This window comes from Mauremys reevesii, linkage group 25 (genome assembly GCF_016161935.1).
Source record: "Mauremys reevesii isolate NIE-2019 linkage group 25, ASM1616193v1, whole genome shotgun sequence".
Taxonomy (NCBI): domain Eukaryota; kingdom Metazoa; phylum Chordata; order Testudines; family Geoemydidae; genus Mauremys; species Mauremys reevesii.
This window is the reverse complement of record NC_052647.1, coordinates 13192782-13206945: the sequence shown is the minus strand read 5'-3', so window position 1 is coordinate 13206945 and position 14164 is coordinate 13192782.

The window sequence follows — 14164 nt, the reverse complement described above, 5'->3', positions numbered from 1 at the left end:
TAACTTGAGCCGGGAGGTGGGTGGGGCGAGTCGACACCTTTGCCCGGGGAGCTGGACAAAGGGAGAGGGGGAGAGAAGGAGGGGAGAGAGCCGGCTGGAGGGGTTTAGTTTTCAGTTTTGTGCTGGCAGGGAAGAGGCAGGGAACCCCCGGTCTGGGGTCTAAGCTCCTTGCCCCCCAGAAGGCCCTGGCTGAGGGGTCCTGGTTGTACCTACAAGCCCTGCTTGGGACTGTGTTCCTGTCGTCTAATAACCCGTCTGTAGAAGCAGCAAAGAATCCTGTGGCACCTTATAGACTAACAGATGTTTTGCAGCATGAGCTTTCGTGGGTGAATCCCCACTTCTTCGGATGCAAGCAGTGGAAATTTCCAGGGGCAGGTGTGTATCTATAAGCAAGCAAGAAGCAGGCTAGAGATAACGAGGTTAGATCAATCAGGGAGGATGGGGCCCTGTTCCAGCAGCTGAGGTGTGAAAACCAAGGGAGGAGAAACTGGTTCTGTAATTGGCAAGCCATTCACAGTCTTTGTTTAGTCCTGAGCTGATGGTGTTAAATTTGCAAATGAACTGGAGCTCAGCAGTTTCTCTCTGGAGTCTGGTCCTAAAGTTTTTTTGCTGGAGGATGGCCACCTTAAAATCTGCTATTGTGTGGCCAGGGAGGTTGAAGTGTTCTCCTACAGGTTTTTGTATATTGCCATTCCTAATGTCTGATTTGTGTCCATTTATCCTTTTCCTTAGAGACTGTCCAGTTTGGCCGATGTACATAGCAGAGGGGCATTGCTGGCATATGATGGCATATATTACATTGGTGGACGTGCAGGTGAATGAACCGGTGATGGTGTGGCTGATCTGGTTAGGTCCTGTGATGGTGTTGCTGGTGTAGATATGTGGGCAGAGTTGGCATCGAGGTTTGTTGCATGGGTTGGTTCCTGAGCTAGAGTTACTATGGTGCGGTGTGCAGTTGCTGGTGAGAATATGCTTCAGGTTGGCAGGTTGTCTGTGGGCGAGGACTGGCCTGCCACCCAAGGCCTGTGAAAGTGTGGGATCATTGTCCAGGATGGGTTGTAGATCCCTGATGATGCGGTGGAGGGGTTTGAGCTGGGGACTGTATGTGATGGCCAGTGGAGTCCTGTTGGTTTCTTTCTTGGGCTTGTCTTGCAGTAGGAGGCTTCTGGGTACACATCTGGCTCTGTTGATCTGTTTCCTTATTTCCTCATGTGGGTACTGTAGTCTTGAGAATGCTTGCCAATTACAGAACCAGTTTCTCCTCCCTTGGTTTTCACACCTCAGCTGCTGGAACAGGGCCCCATCCTCCCTGATTGATCTAACCTCGTTATCTCTAGCCTGCTTCTTGCTTGCTTATATATACACACCTGCCCCTGGAAATTTCCACTGCTTGCATCCGAAGAAGTGGGTATTCACCCACGAAAGCTCATGCTGCAAAACATCTGTTAGTCTATAAGGTGCCACAGGATTCTTTGCTGCTTCTACAGAACCAGACTAACACGGCTACCCCTCTGATACTTAACCCGTCTGTGTCACTGGCTGGCTGAGAGTCAGGGTGAATCGCAGGAAGTGGGGGGTGCAGGGCCCTGACCCCCCCCCACTCCATGACAGGGGGCACATGCGCAAGCGAGCAACACATGGCTGCAAACGAAAATAAGCGCTGGCTCTCAGCACAGCAGCGGGGACCAGTGAAGGCAGCGGCAGTGAGGTGACAGAAACGTTCGAGTGGGCGTAATGGGGTCATTCCTTTAGCCAGCGCAATAACCCCCAGCTGGAGAGAGACTCGCTGCTCAGCCTGACGTAATGAGTGAGGAGGGTCTGCAAGCAGCCAGGCCCCAGCACTCCCGACGTGGAACCAATCGCTAGGTTTCTCTGACCGAGGCCATTCAGCCAGGTGGGGATCCATAGCTATCAATTACCTCCGACAGGTGCGCCCCCGGCGCTGATCAATCCTCACGGCAGCTGGGTCTGGCAATGGCCTTAGACACACAAGGGGGGTCCCTGAAGGGGCAAACAGATACTGGAAGGCAGCACAAAGAGCGATTTACAGTCCAGCCGAGGGCAATGGCTGAGGTTTGGTGCTTTCCTTTACGGGGACTGTTTTAAAGGTGACAGTTATACAGGCCTGCTGTGAACCGCTTCCCGTCCATAAATAAGCCTCAATTATCACGCTTACACTGCACTGTGCTAGGGGAAGGTCCCTGGCGGGCTGTGAAGGGAGCAGCGGCTGCAAACACAACAATAAGTCTCTGCTGTAAACATGATTAGTGTGTATCCCCGTGCAGGCGGGAACGGAGGCAGATCTATAGCTGCTTAATGATGAAGCGGGTTATTAATGGGGGACTCAGCGTTCTGTGAGCTGATTTCCCTTCCGGCTGGGATTCCAGCCGGTCTCGGAGCAAGCGTCACACAAGAGCTGTTTGGAGTTTGCAAAGTTAACATCCAGGGTCTCCCAGCGTGTGAGCCTGAGCGATCTGGCGGCAGGTCCTGGCTCTGCCATGGATGCCCTTGGGCAGGCAGCTGCATCTCTCTCTACCTCAGCCGTACTTCGTGATCCTTCCTTTGTCCAGCGAGGCTGTGAGCTGCTTGGGCCAGGGACTGTCGTGATCCTTCCTTTGTCCAGCGAGGCTGTGAGCTGCTTGGGCCAGGGACTGTCTCTCACGCTGGGTCCGTGCAGCGCTTGGCACAGTGACGACCCTGCGCTAACAGGCCTCCTGGCACTGCTAGAATATAACAATGGGCTGACATAACGCTGCATCGCTGTCTTTTCTGGAGCATTGCAAAAGGAATCGAGGTCACCTAACGGCACAGCAGTGAGGGCAATGGGCTGATGGACCCAGAGGAGTGTTTGTGTGTGGATAACACACACCTGCACAAGCCCTGACACATTCAGTGGTAACAAGAAGGAGCCCGGCTGTTCTCAGCACCTGCTGATGCTTCCCAGGACATGGGAGCTGTCAGCTGTCCAGGGAGCTGCGCGGATTCTTCACCCAGTCTCAGGCATTTTGGAAATCCCTTCATCTTACGTGGGCTTTTAATCACGGAGCCTGAGTTTCTGAACTGCTCAGTCGCAGCTCAGGCTGAGCCCCGCCAGGAGAATTCTGCGGCCCTGCAGCACGTTTCCATATTGATCTCTCTAGCTCCCGCCGCCTGGTCCCCAGCTGCCACTTTACGTGACTAACCAACTCGACTCCTGTTTGGTTTGATCCTTTGCAAGAATGACGACAAGCTGCAAAACCCTGTTCGCAGAATAAGTCATTGCGGGCCGAGGCCAGGGAGGGAGGCTGTTTTCCAGAAGAGTTTCTACATGTGCAGGGCTGTTACAGCCTTGTCTTTGTGGGCGGTAAGGCCCTGTCTAATAAATAACAGGACAAAAAGGAGGCGATTTCCATCTTAACAGAAACCTCAGCTGTAGGGAGGAGCTGAGCACTGGAGCAGCCGCTGCACTGTACCGTTCCTGGTGGGTGGTTCACCACATCATAGCCACATTGACTGGTGTTAGTCGTAGCACCATCAACGGAGATTGGGAACCCCGTCGGGCCAGGTGCTGTGCAGACACAGAGTGAGGGACAGTCACTGCCCATAGAGTGCACCATAGACAGACACAGGAAGGTTCAATAAACCCATTTTACAGATGGGGAAACTGAGAAGCAGAGAGGCGAAGGCTGGGAACTAGGGGCGCCATTTCCATTGGATTTGACCCCCGCAGGGTCCTGTAGGAACCCCTGGCCAGCTCACAGAGGCACGTACAAGAACAGAGGAAGCCCAGGTGGTAGCCTGGACTCCGGAGACAGTGACATGGAGCTAACAGCTCTGCCCTGCCTCCCAGGGGGGTTGTGAGGATAAACCCACTGGGGATGGAGCTGTGTACATACCTAAGAGAGAAGCTGCCCATTGGAGAATGCTGTGACAGTGTAAACAGCACGGAGGGGAAGGAATTTGTAAAGATTTAGCTTCCGGGGGTTCCACACTGGCTGAGATTTCTCCCTCCTCCTGGGCCTGCGGCTATGGTAGTGGTGAAATCCCACCAGTAAAGCAATTCTGGCCATGTGCATTTATACTGGGGCACTGGTGGTGCCAGTGCATTGTGTCCACACACCGTCTGGCTATATTGGCAAAAGCCCTGTTGCATTGTGGGTAGGCATCCCAGCATCTTCTGTACCACCACGGGAAACTGTCGCTAAGTACCGCAGGGCAGCTGCTGTGCATTGTGGGATGCCTGCATGTCTCTCAGGCAATTGTGGGGGCTTGGGTTCACCCCCCCACCATTCCTGCTGTTGTTCCACGCTCACCGGCTCGCGCATGTGCCTTTGGCACCAGCCAGGGCAGACTAGCCTGGCTCCATTGCAGGGCCCCCATCACTTCCTATCAGCGAGTGGCAGCTTCCCAGGCGGCCGCTCCATGCTCGCTGGGCTTGGGAATCCCTGAGGCATTTCCCAGCACACACAATTTCATCGACTCATCCTGGGGCTTCGAGCCTTGGGCAGTTACGTGCAGCCAGGCAAATTGCTTCTGCTCTGATCTGGCCACGCTTCACACACACGTCGCACTGGTGTGACTGACGGCCTGGTGTGACTGACGGCCGAGGCTCAGGCCCCTGAACTGTAAAGCCAGAAAGGAGCATTAGGACCCTCCAACGCCTCGCCCAGGGACTCCTGTATCCAGCCAACAGCGTGTGGATTTGCCAGAGTGGTTAGACGGAAGCACCGGTCTCAGCTCCATGCCAAAGAGCTGTTCCAGGGATGTTCCAGTTAGAGGCTTGCTGACTCCAACTTCCAGTCACTGGATATAGTTATGGGAGAACCCAGGAGTCCTGGCTCCCAGCCTCCCTCCTCTACCCCCTAGCCCCCACTCCTCACCCAGAGCTGGTGATAGAACCCAGGAGTCCTGGCTCCCAGCTCCTGCTTTAAAGGCCAGATCCCACCTCTGGGCAGATCAGGACTCGTGTAGGGGAAAGGTTTGTGTTCTGTGCTGTGCGCATTTCCCTCTGACTGCTTAGAAAACCCACCTGCCATTTCCAGAGCCGCCCCGCCCCCACTGAGTGTACTCCTGCATCCTGCTGGATGTGAACTTGGCCCAGTGCAATGAACTGGGTTTCAGAGGGTTCTGTAACAGCACGGGCAGCCCCTGCATGCCCCCTCCAGCTCTCGCCTCTGAAACCAGGGCTATTCCCCACGTGGCAGCAGCCATGCTGGAGAGAGCTGGGCTCATTGCACTGACTGGCTCCCTCTGATGCCGCCTGTGTTGTTATTCATCAGAATTACAGTATCCACAATGGACATCAGGGCCCTCTTGTGCCGGGTGCTGCACAGACCCCGGCTGAGAGTGGAGCTGCATGGTGCCGGGTGCTGCACAGACCCCGACCGAGCTCAGGGCCCCCTCGCGCCGGGCGCTGCATAGACCCCGGCTGAGATCGGAGCTGCATGGTGCCGGGTGCTGCACAGACCCCGACTGAGCTCAGGGCCCCCTCACGCCGGGCGCTGCATAGACCCCGGCTGAGATCGGAGCTGCATGGTGCCGGGTGCTGCACAGACCCCGACCAAGATCAGGGCCCCCTCGCGCCGGGCGCTGCATAGACCCCGGCTGAGATCGGAGCTGCATGGTGCCGGGTGCTGCACAGACCCCGACCGAGATCAGGGCCCCCTCACGCCGGGCGCCGCATAGACCCCGGCTGAGATCGGAGCTGCATGGTGCCAGGTGCTGCAAACAGCCTGGCTGAGCCTAGGGCTCATGATGTGCTAGGTGCTGTGCAGACCCCGCAACCAGGATCTGAGCCGCGTTGTTCCAGAGGCTGCCCAGACGCAGAGCGAGAGGCTGGCCCTGCCCCAAGCCATCCCAGGCTGTACAGACAAAGGTGGGAGAAGAGACCCAGAGAAATGCGGGGACTTGCCAGGGTCACACGGGGTGTCTGTGGCAAAGCCAGGAAGTGAATTCAGGTTCCTAAGTTCCATTTTAGGGTCTGAACAACAGGACCAGCGTGTCCAAAGGGCCCCTGCTCCCACCCCAGAGCTGGCAGCCCCCAGCCCCCGGCTGGCCTGAGAGGAGGCTCAGCCGGGCAGCTGGAGTCTGAACCAGCAGGCGCGGGAGCTGACCGTTACTCCCAGGCGCCTGCGCCTGGCTAATTTATTGTGGCTCGTAAGGCGCCATGGAGGGAATTAGGACATACAGGGGCATTACGCAGGAACCAGCCCAGCGTGTTGCAGCCCGAGCTGGAATAAAAGCATCGCTGTCGTATCCTCTGGCTCCTTCCCCTGCCCCACCGCTCATTCCTGATTGAACATGTGCGGCGAGTCTAATTTAACATGCTGTGCTAGGGGCTGTACATTGGGCACAGAGAAGTGCCTGGCCCCATCGCTGTGGCTCCAGCCTCACCAGCCCGTGTGGTTAGCAAGATGGGGAAATATTCCATCTGGCTGCACCAGGCTCTGTGGGGTAGGAGAGTGATTTGTCTTCATGCAAACAGGGTTTTTAAAGTCATTGCAGGGTAAGTAAAATTTAGTGGTTCCCCCGCGTCCCTCACACGGCTTGGGGCTGGTCTAATGTTGTTTATTATGGTAGCAACTAGGAGTCCAGTCATAGACTAGGTGCTAGGGGCTGTACATTGTATATTAGGTGTATTACGGTAGTGCCTAGGTGCTCCAGCCACAGACTAGGACCCCATTGTGCTAGGGGCTGTACATTGTTTATTTAGGTGTATTATGGTAGTGCATAGGTGCCTAGCCAGGGACCAGGACTCCACTGCACTAGGGGCTGTACATTGTGTATTACGTGTATTATGGTAGTGCCTAGGTGCTCCAGCCACGGACTAGGACCCCACTGTGCTAGGTGCTGTACATTGTGTATTACGGTAGTGCCTAGGTGCTCCAGCCACAGACTAGGACCCCACTGTGCTAGGGGCTGTACATTGAGTATTAGGTATATTACGGTAGTGCCTAAGTGCCCAGACAGAGACCAGGACCCCGCTGTGCTAGGGGCTGTACATTGTGTATTAGGTGTGTCATAAACAGTTAGTTAAGGGTTAAGGTTTTTGTCTACCTGTAAAGGGTTAACAAGCAGTACCTGTGGACACCTGACCAGAGGACCAATCAGGGACCAAATATTTTCAAATCCCTGTGGAGGTTTTTTTTTTTCCTGTTCTTTGTTTTCTTAGGGAGTCTCTCTCTTGGGTATTAAGAGAGTCTAGACATCTTAATCAAGTCCTCCCAGGTTTCTGCAACAAATTCTTCTATTCAAGCTAGTGAGTATTAGCCAGGAACTAGTATTCTTATACTTTTATTTCTGTATTTGCAACTCTGTGTTTTGCTACAGAATTTCTTTAAGTCTGTACTGTGATTGCTTTTACTGAGAAAGAAAGGAGGGGGAATTCTCTCCAGAGATTGATAAGTTTAGACCCTGTATTGTTCCAATTTGGTTACAAAGACAGTGACTTTTCTTTGTTATTCTTTAATAAATTCTTTTCTATTAAGGACTTGGTTGGTCTTTCCTTGGGTGGATTCTCAGGGAAAGAGGAGGGGGAGGATTCCCTCTATAGTTAAATCCCGGTGTCTCTCCTAGGAAAAGGGAGGGGGGAGGAAGCAGGGGGGAATGGTTTATTTGTCCTGGTGTAAGAACTCCATGGATTTGGGGCTCTTGCAATCCCCTAGGATTTTGGGGAAGGACTGTGTCTCAATCCACATTTCCTGATTGAGTGGTGGCAGCTTTTACTAGATCTAAACTAGGATTTTAGTTTAGAGGGAAACCAGACAGGTCCCCACATTGGAACCCAACAGCTCCAAGTGGGGGTGAGACCTATGACAAGGTGTATTATGGTAGTGCCTAGGTGCCCAGACAGAGACCAGGACCTCGCTGCGCTAGGGGCTGTACATTGTGTATTATGGTAGTGCCGAGGTGCCCAGACAGAGACCAGGACCTCGCTGCGCTAGGGGCTGTACAAACTCAGAGCAAAGCCCCTGCCCTGATCTAAGTCTAAGACAAGAGATAACAGGTACAGCCAGACAACGGGGAGCACAACAAAACAACAGCCACTACTAGGCAGCGTTATGGGGTGCGGGCTCCACCCACAATCTGGCCCTGGATCACAAACGCCATTTTCAGTCTCACCATGTGTTCTCGGGGGGTGGGGGGCGGCTGCACCTGCCCGCTTGGCTGGTCTAATCAAAGTGATTTAGCTTCAGTCGCTGCTGACGCACCAGTAAATGGAAAGACGCCGCACGAGTGTGTCCAACCGTGGCCGGGCCAGGCCTGGAATACTTATGGGGAGGAGGGTACAGAGCTCGGCAAGCCGGGGAGACCCCGGGGTTTCCATCTCCTGCAATACCAATGGGCAGGAGTGTGGGGAGTGACCGGAACTGAGGCCGTGTTAGCTCCGGATGCTAATTCCCTTTTCTCCGGCGGCAGCACAATTTATTCCCCAGCATTAGGCCGGGAAGGCGCCATAAATCACCTGGCTCCACTGCTGCGGAGCGGAGAGTTTAAACGCGCTTGTGCGATGCAAACCCACGGACGCCCTCGCTCAGCGAGTGCCGGGGCTGGGAGAGGGGGGCGACAGGCTGTGGGAGGGAGAGCAAGTCACAGGGAGATGCTGGAGGGACCCGTGGGGTCTAGGCGGCATCGGCAGAGCTAGGCGTGAGGGAAGCCCAGGGCTGGGGTAACGGGGTTTGTGAGTCAGGATTGAGGGGCAGCAGCAGAGCTGTGTGTGTGTTGTGGGGGGGGAGCCCCAGCTCTGCTGGTGCCCCTCAATCCCGACCTGCAGCCCCTGCTATCCCAGCCCTGGGTTCCCCCTACAGCACTACCTAGAACCCCCCACAGCTCCAGCCTCTTCTTGCCAGTTCTCCCCTCACAGGAAACACGTCATTAGGATTCACGGCTCTTTCCAGACCCCTGGGAATTCGGCTCCCATTTCCTACAGTGGTTTGTATTCCCAGCACCCCGGGCGAGGGCAGGCAGCCCCTGCCCCTCTGCAGAGCGGGGACAAAAGGCCTCGGACACATCCCAGCGGGGCTGTATTCAAGCCCTGTGGGAGGACCGGGTGACGTTCTCTGGGCTCCCCGCCTAGGAGCAGTTGGGCCAGACCCTGCCTGCTAATGCACCCGTGTCTGGGGGCTGGTGCATTGTTCCACACAGGGCAGGCACCCTGGGAGCGTGGCTGGAGCCTGGCGGACCAATGGCCTCCGCTGACCCCTACGAAACACCCTGCACGTGACACATGTAAGGCCCTGGCTGCTGGTGGGGTGCGAGAGAAGGTCATGAGGTCTCCCCGTCTGGCTCTGCCCTGTGCCCCAAGGCGAAGGCCGTGGCTGGCAGAGCTGGGGGCTGGAGTTTTCACCCCGAGAGGAGGCGCGAAAGGGCTGTGGCTTCGGGAAGCGGCGCCTCTTGCAGGCAGCTCCCAGCAGAGGCACAGGGCTGCGAGGGTGGGCGTGTCTATGGCTTGTATGGCGGGGACCACAGGCCCTGTCTCTGTCCCTCGCTGGCCGTCGGGGCCTCTAGGTGCTCCTGTGATCCAGGCATGAACACTCCCAGCTCTGCAGCGCTCAGGGAGGAGAGAATGTTTTACTATTTCTTCTGGGATCCCTAGCTACAGTCCGGGGCTGGGGGGGCAGCGTGAGGGGCACAGCCCCCCCCCAGCCAGGGTATGGCTCGTGCCCGGTGCAGATTCAGCTGCAGCCCCATCCTGCTAATGTGAGATATTTACACCCTGGTCCCGGCTCTCCCACATTCTCTGTGTGAGGGGCCCTATTGGCCTCATGTGCTATCTGCTCACTCGCAGCGTCCCGCTTCCTCTCCCCGCCGTCTGCTGCGAATCACAGACCCCTCCGGCAGCCCGTAACGCCGGTGCGGCCAGGAGCGACACGGCAGCGGGGTGCGGGGGGGGCATGATCACGGATGCTCTGCCACGGATGGCTGGTTAAACGCTGTCCATTAGCGCCGGGGAGGGGGGACGTGCACAGAGACCACAGCTCTGCTCCACAGAGCGGGCGGCAGTCATCAGAGAGAGCGATGGGCTGGCTGCATTCAAAGCCACTTAAATGTGGGAAAACCCTCTGTGTCCCCGGCTTATGCATGCACCGCACCCACTCCTCAGCATCGCGCCTGTCTGAGGGGCAAGGGACCCCTGCCCTGACCCACTCCAGGCACCCAGCGTAGGAGCTACGATGACATTGACTCCCTTGGGCAATAAGGCTCATTTGCAGCCCAGGTGTCCTGGGAAAGACACGTCCTTCCCCACGCTACCCCCTGGCAGTGGATGCAGGCAGAGGATGCCAGGGCTAGGTACATGCTGGCGAGGCAGCCCAGGAGTCAGAGTAACAAGTGACACTCAGGAGTGGCTGTTACGGGTGCCAGGGTTAGAGCCGCCCGTTTGCACTGGGAACGCCACGGCTTCTGCTGCACTCAAACCAACCCTTCTTTTCTGGGGTGTCCGGCCCCCATATCCCCCTGGCTGCCGTGCTGTGAGCCAGCCCCTGCCACTCGCCAGTTGTGCCGACAGATGGTCACCCGATCACCACCCAGCTCTGCTTAGCCAGGGGCGCTCACAGGCCGAACACTCAGAGGCAGATCAGTGCGGGCGGGGGAGGCTCTTTTACTGATGAGCTGCAGAGGAACGGGCTCCAAGATTCTGATTGCACAGATGGATGCGATCACGGCCCTGTCCACGTGTCATGGCTGGAGCCCAGAGCAGGCTCCTGGCTCTGCTAGGTGGGGGGGGCTGGGAAGCGTCACCCCCTCGTCACAGCTGTGCTCGGAGACTGGGCAGATGCCGGGACAGCCACACGAACAGTCAGCAGCAGGGAACTGAACCCAGGTGTCCTGGGCCCCAGGAATGATGTTGCGCCCACGTCATCAATGATTGGGTGATAAAACAGGTGGCGCTGGGCAACCCTAATCCCTGGGCCGCCTCCCTGCCCCTTTTCCCACCCCCCCAAGGGGCATGGTCTCCAAATCGAGACCTGCCAACAGCAGCTTTATCCCTTCTCATGCTGCTGTTGCTATAGTGACGCTAAGATCCCTCCTCGCAGAACAAACTTTATAGCAACTGTGGAGAGTGAGAGAGCGCCCCCCTGCCCCCCCCAGTGACTGAGCAGGGACGTGAACTCTGGGCTCCCTCGGCAGGGGGTGCTCTGGGCTCTCCAGCACCCGGCACCTTGCACCAGCACGTGCAAACTAGGTGTGAAACGCCGCTGAGCCAGCGTCACACTGGTGCCCAGCGCTGCACCACAGTCTCTCAAAGCCCCAGCCCCCCGCGCTCAGGTTCTGCCCCCTGGGGCCGCAGAGGAGAGTGCGGGAACGTGGCTCCGGCCGGCTCAGGAACTGGACAGTGAGTGGAAGGAACCCGCTGCTGCTGATTCAGTTCATGATGTGGGCACCAGGCACAGGGCAATGCAGAACCAGGCCCTGCCTTCACTCTTACCCCAGAGCTCCCAGGCCTTTGCCCCCCGCACGCTCCCTCCCTGCTAATCTGGGAACGCCGGCCCCTGGGATGACCCCGTCACGCTGCGAGGAGCTCACCGGCTCTGCAGCCCTTGATGCTAAAGGAAATGGCGACTGGGAAGCTGGGGTCATTCAGCGCCATGGCCAGCACCTGTGCATAGCCAGACAGAGCGTGTGTCTTTCGCCAGCAGCACCAAGCCAGCTTGGGAACACCTGGCCCCACGGAGCCCGATTCCCTTCCACTCAGCACCGCCTGCAGCCATTGCACGAGGGCAGGGTGGGCACGAGTGCCACTGTTCGCACCCAGGGTCATGGCCCACCCCCTCTGGCAGGGTCCAGGGCAGCTGTCAGCCCATTACACCCGCTTGGCATCGCTGTGAAACCCAGGCGGCGGTAGCAGAGACCAGCCCAGGCAGTAACAGTGGGGCCGTGGGCTCGGAGACCTAGCCCGCGCTGACTCCACCAGCCACCAACCTGCTGGAGGGCAGGCAAAGGGCACAGAGACCCTGCCCTTGGGCCCATGGCACCGTGTGAGCACGTGCACAGGTCAAGGTGCGCATGCACGACGGTAGCATGGACGTGAGCGTTGTGTTAGTGACTGCACACAACAGCGTGGGGGGGCTGTGCATTGTCTCCTGGGGGCGGGACCCAGCCTTTCGAACGAGCCCAGGCTGATGCGAGGCATGGCGGTGCCAGGTTTGTGGGCGTCGTGTCTGCCCTGTCCACCATTTCCTCTGGGGAGGCTCCTGCGAGTTTAACGCCCTCGTTTGTCATGGGGAAACATAACCAGGCGGCCGTGCTTTGCCAAGCCCCGCCAGGAATCGCAGAGGGGGAGCCGCCGAAGGCAGGAGCCATTCTAAAGCCGAGCCTGATCGGGGCTCCCGGCAGCCAGGCTCCCCGGAGACACAGGTCTATGGTGCAGCAGCAGCTGGGGGGATTCACCCCTGTGCAAAGGCCCCAGTGCAGTCCCCGTGCAGCCTGGGCCCATTTTTCACAGGGAGAGCGGCTGGGAAGGGAGCGGCAGGGCCGAGACGCAGGCAGCCAGGGTGTTGTGCATGCTGAGTGCGTCCGGGCTCTGATGTCGGGTTGTCGATCGATAGCGCTGCCGGCTTCGCAGCCCCTTGCGGCAGGAGTGTGCGGGGGAATCAATCGGTGGGGGCTACGATGACGGGGTGGCCAGTCAGGGCAGTGTGGGACTGTCACCCCCCATTGACCGGAGCCGCGGGGCCCAAACTTCTGCAGCCGGCTGGCACCTCACGGCTGCCTCGCCAGAGAGGAGGTGGCCCGGCCTGCTGCTCCAGAAGGCTGGGCTCTGAGCACCCGCGAGGGCCTGGGGCAGTCGTGCCGGGCTGGGCTCTAGGACACAGGCAGAGAAATGCAGCCGCACCTCCCCATGCTCAGACCCCGCCCTGGGTCCCCACTCAGTTCCAAAGGGCCGCCCTGGGCTGACCCTGATGCATGGCCCCACTCCGCCCCTGTCACGCACATGCCCTGGCACCCAGGTCTGTCACGTCCTTGTCAGCACCAGCATGTGCTGGGCTTTGGTGCAGCATCACCAGCGGTGCTGGGAGAACCGGGGCCCTCAGCCCCTCGCCAATGCCACTCGCCCTGCAATGCCACCACTGAGAGGGCACAGCCTGCCCCTACCCCTGCCCCTTCACCCCCCCACACCCGCCGGCCTCTCTCCAGTGCCGCCTGCGGGGGGTGGGACGCGCTGAACTAGCCCCCTGCACACTCAGGCTGGGGGTGTTGCTTCAAGCGTTCCTGTCAGAGCCGGCTGCACAGACCTCAGCAGGCGACAATTGGGAACCCTCGTGCACGGGGGGGCGCGTTAGAGCCCCCAGGGCCCAGACGGGCGGCCCCACAGCACCTCCCAGCTACTAGGTGGCCTAGCAGCTGATTTGCCTCTTTGAGGAGAATTTCATGAACTCAACTTAGCTGCAAACGGTACCTGGCTCCTTCCTCCCCGCCCAGTAATAATGCTGGGTGCATGCACTGTGCACGCCCCCCACCCCCCATGTGTGCACACACAGGCCACAAACACCCCCCCACACACACACATCCACGGGGACACACCCACACATGCATTGTGGGCATAGACAGGACACACGAGGCACACACGTGTACACACAAAACACATGGGGCGCACGCGCACACACACCCCCCTGCATGGTGCTTTGCAATCACCACAACCATTTAATCTCTCCTAGCAGCGGATAGCTAACAAATTAAAGCTCTTTGCAGGGCGGTGGCTCCCTGGACTCAAGAGCAGCAGCTGCCGCTCCAGCCCAGAGCTAGATTAATATTCATGCCCACAGCTTGTTTAGCTCCTGCAATTACCGAGCCAGGGAGTTTCGGCTGGGCCCTAATTGCTAAACAACTGTCTGGGGGCATCTTGTTTACTGTGCGCTGCCCGGGAGCAGGAGCGGATTGCCACGCCGCTGATTACATTTTGAATTTGCCCTTTTACAAGCATGCTGTCCCGGCTCGCAGGGAGTGAGGTGAGGGCTGGGAACGATGCTGTACAGCAGAGAGCAGGGATTGCCCTGCATACGCCACAACCTGTCAATGCTCGAAGCGCCTTCCCTGGCAGGAACAGGAGTTGTTATGGGAGAGCAGCCTTGTGCCCTGCTGCTCTGAACTGCCTGGTGATTGCCCTGTGCCCTGGTGTCTTGCCTTCCCCCCCGGTGCTCCTCCCTCAGGTGCTCAGCCCGCCCCCTGGATCCTCTGTCCCTAG